Source organism: Cynoglossus semilaevis, chromosome 1 (assembly GCF_000523025.1).
Source record: "Cynoglossus semilaevis isolate Cse_v1.0 chromosome 1, Cse_v1.0, whole genome shotgun sequence".
Lineage (NCBI taxonomy): Eukaryota > Metazoa > Chordata > Actinopteri > Pleuronectiformes > Cynoglossidae > Cynoglossus > Cynoglossus semilaevis.
In genome coordinates this window covers 12,685,156-12,689,783 of record NC_024307.1, presented here as the reverse complement: position 1 = coordinate 12,689,783, position 4,628 = coordinate 12,685,156, and positions in this window count along the sequence as shown.

The window sequence follows — 4,628 nt, the reverse complement described above, 5'->3', positions numbered from 1 at the left end:
GGGGGGGGCACGGGGGGGGATGCGCCTCCCCTCTCTCCTCTCTCTGCCTGCTGGAGATAATGGGGCCCTGGCTGCTGGCGTCGACGGAGATACGGGTCCTCCTCTCCGAGCGGGGGCCCTGCTGCTGCCTGTAGGCTGGCTCTGCGCCAGCCCTAATCATATGACGTGCAACACACCAACGCCACCTACAGGCAGCCTGTGTGTGCGTGTGTGTATTTGCGATGTGTGCAGTGTAGAATTTGGATCACATTCAGAACAATGCACTCATTCTTTCGCTTTTGCTGCCCAGCTGTGCCATCTAGTGGTGGAGAAGACGAACATCTCAGTCTCTTCATTCAGTGAATATCCTCCAGGCTCCTAAGACTGAATGGCTGCACAGCCTCGAGCTAGGATCTTTTTTTTTTTTACATTATTATCATTATTAATGTGCCAGTCAAGATATTGTTTGTCAACGACAAATAATTTTGCGGCTAAATAAACCACAACTGACAAAACAAAGAAAAACACCAGACGTCCAATCAGAGTATACTGATATATTCGTCCTTAACAGTATTTTAAATTTATTCCGTTGTGTCTTTCAAATCGTCACCAAAAATATGTTGCACCTGCTTGTTCTATCCACTAGATGGCAGGCGTATTGCTAAAATGGTTTCCAGTTTTTTTTGGAAACTCGGTGCTAATAGTTGGACCGCGAGTGTTTTGATTTATTGTGATTTAAAAAACACCTTGAGCAGTTATTTTACAGCTGTTCAGTGTATTTACTTTTATATAAAAAAATGAAGGACTGGAAGCACTGTCTGGAAAAGTAGAATTTTAAGTGTATGCTGAAATAACAAAATAAACGTCACATTAGCTGAGATTGAACTTTATTGATCCACCACTGGGGGGAAATTAACGAAACAGCCTAATATAGCATAGACAATACTACAACTTGCTAAAATAACTAAAAGCTAAAATAACAACAAACCAAAGGAAAATAATACCCAAATACAAATTAGCCAAAAGTTGACATCTACCACATACAGTAAAGGCTAAGAGAAAATACAGGAAAAAATAACAACAACAACAAAAAAAGAAAAACTAAGCTAGCTAAAAGTTAACAGTTGGATGAAAACAACAACTACACATTAATACAAAAGTAACACAAACCAAGTGTTAGCCAAGTATTCTCCAAAGTTGAGGCTAAGAATGTCGGAGCAGTCGTTTCCTGTTGGTGTCTGTTTCTGTTGCTACACGGAAACATCGGAGTCAGACGTAAACAGATTAAAAATGTTGATCCATCCTGTCTTGCTTCAAAGTCTCATGTTAAAAATTCTAATGTATGTATATATTTTAGAGGCTATGAACTCTTAGCAGACTATTGGCCCTTGGTACCAACACCTTTGACCTTCAACCTTTTGACAAACCTTCTCCATCTGCTTTCCTTCAGTTAACATAAGTCCTCCAAAGTCAGCAGATCTCAGGTCAGTAGCGCTCTTTCTGTAGGTGGTTCATGAAGAGCTTTGGCTCGCGGAGGTGGAGCTGATGAATGTGTTTGATGCTATCCTGTTCATATAAACCAACATTAAGAATGCTAAATGTCACAGTTAGCTATTTCTACCCAGTCGTGCCAGGAAGTTTCTACCTCCGTTCTATCATTTTTCAGTCTGTGGAAACAGGCAGACGCCACAGCGCAGTCTGAGGATTTGGTGTCGCGTAGTTTCTAAAGATAGACACAGACAGGGATCAGCTCCGTGGATCTTCCCTGGAGACTTGAAGAATGGTTTAAAAAAAAAAAAAAGGTGGGAGCTGAGCAGATTTGGGAAGCAGTGTCTGTGGATAAGAAGGATTTTCAGGTTCTCCTGCCTTACTCCACTTCACCACATTCTACATCACATCCACCCTCAGTCCCCACGGCCGTTTGGCTGCAGATCTGTCTGAGCACAGATTCACATGCAAACAGAAGTGTCGAGGAGGCAAAATATAAACAAGTGCACGTAGGTGGAGGAGCTGCAACCAGCGTGTGTGTGTGTGTGTGTGTCAATGCACCTGGTAAGGCTACATTTGTGGGGACATTTTTCCAAAACAATACCGTAGTTTCTTGGACGATTTTTATTGTGGGTACGTTTCAAGGGTCCTGCCATGAAGGGATTTTGAGCTTCAAAATTTAGTGTCAGATTATATTTAGGGTAAGAACTAAGAATCGGCACAAAGATGTAAAAGTGAAGGTTAGAGCCACACCCGGAGAATGCTAAAAAAAAACACAAAAACAGCCACACCGGTGCCATGAAATATACATCAGGATTACAAAAATATATCTGAATTATACAGATATATTTTTATATATACAGATATATATTATAAAATATATCTGAAATATACATCAGGATTACAAAAATATAGTGTATTTTTGACTGGGTTTTACTTATTTCTCAGTTTTAACTTTTATTCATTTCAATGTTTTTGGCCTTGCTCAATGTTCATGGAAGCCGAGGTAACACTTTTTGCTTACTTTAGCTAACTAGGTTTTTCTTCTTGGCCTGGATCTAGTTGGTAGATTGCCTGTTTCTTTCTGACTTTCCTGTTTATAAAAAACTTCATATACGCACTTCTGGTCAGTTATTATAAGCTACCTTGAGGTAACCCTAACCCTAACCCTAACCCTAACCCTAACCCTAACCCTAACCCTAACCCTAACCCTTTGGCAACCATTTTTTCATAGGTAGCCATTATTTAGCTATTTTATTTACAAATTTGGCCGTAACAGTATTTGACTTTTAATGTTATTAGATTTTATGACCTCATTCGTACACTGGTATGCAACTACAAGAAAACCAGTTAACCCAAAGTTGAGAAATGAAAAAGAGTTGAAACATCTTTGACCAAAGAGCATGAAAACATATACCGTAGATTCTAAATGATTCTAATAAATAACCACCTTACGTCACACGTCACAGTTTTCCACTTTTTTGCTGCAGAGAGTTACAGTCCGACAACGGTCTGACCCACTTTCTGTCCTTGCATCACTACAGTTAAGAAGCTGCTGAGGCATGAAACGGGGTAAAAAAAAAAAAAAACCTCCACTCACTTACAAATGCAAGCATTTAGCCAGGAGTGCAGTAAAAGTAGCTGTGTCACAACCAAACTGAGGGATTCTGCAACTCAGCAGACTTTAACCCAGAAGAAGCAGAATCCCACTGTTAGCCTGGGAGTTTTATATATATACATTATAGATATGTAATTCCTAGCTAACATTTAGCTAGTTAACGTTTCATTAAGTTTTCATAACGTTCATTACATTTCATTCTTCGTTTTTAGCCTTTTCCCTAATTTCTACTTTGTTTGGCTAACTATATTGCTATATATGCTAGCTATATTTAACTGGTTTTTAGAATTGTATTTTATATTATTTTTTGCATTTTGTTTCCTGTTTTATATTTTGGCTACGTGTGTGCTTACAATTAGTTACCTTTTTTGTATTTTTCGACTGTTAAGATTAGGTAAAATTATGACTAATCTATACGTGGATGGTGTCATTTGACTGTGAGGTAAAGTTTTCCACATGGAACTTCTTCACAAAGTTGTTGCATTTCAGATAGATGACACCAGTGGTAGAAGGAAGTACTGCGCCCTCCAGGTTTTTTTCCAGTCATTTTTATGGGTGAAAAATCATAAATAAAAGATCTGTCCTTCAACATTGGCCTGTGAATGGATCAGTGGTTTCACTGCAGCACTGACTGACCTCCAGTTAACACGCTGTCACATCTGATGCCAGACTGATCCAGCACCGAGAGGAGGTGCTGCTGTGGCACAATAACAGAGAAACAGCTCCACCTGTCTGTGTCTTTGACACTGCATTCGAGGTGTGTAACTAATGACGACACCCCCTAATGAGGGTCAACTATTCCATTCGCACATTTCCGCTCACAGCGTCACCTCGTTGCTGCCCTGTGTGGGTTTTTACGGCCGCAGACTGACGGGCCTTTATTTGTGTGGACGTTTTTAAAGGGACAGAGGGACGGACGCCAGGTGCCGTTAAAGGGGCTTCAGAGGGAGAGTCAAACTCCCAGCCTTTAATTATTCATGTTTGTTTTTATTGGTGGTTCCTGCTGCTGCCATGGAGAAAATGCAGGGAATGGAGACTAAACAAAGGGGAAAAGGAGGAGGAGGAGGAGGAGGAAGATGGTCAGAGATGAGACGATGTCTGTTGAATTTATCTTGAATGAATGAAATAACAATTTCATTGAATCATGAAATTGTTAACAGTAAAAGGACAAAAATTATTAGAATAATTGATCTCTGAGGTTTTTCTATTGCCACTCTGCCAATGCCACGTGATGAAGGAGTGGTTATTGCTCTTGCCTTACGACAACATGGTCGCCGGTTTAAACCCTTGTATTAACTGAAGGTCTCCCTGTGTGGAGTTTGGCTCTGTGTTCTCTTTGGTTTCCTTCATCAGTCACTCTCTTAACTGTTCTCTCTAAACTGAACGTTAGTGTGAACGTAGGTGTGAACGGTTCTCTCTAAACTGAACGTTAGTGTGAACGTAGGTGTGAACGGTTATTTGCAGAGGTGTGGACTCGAGTCACATGACTTGGACTCGAGTCAGACTCGCGCCATCAAACTGATGCCCTTTGACCCAACCCTAA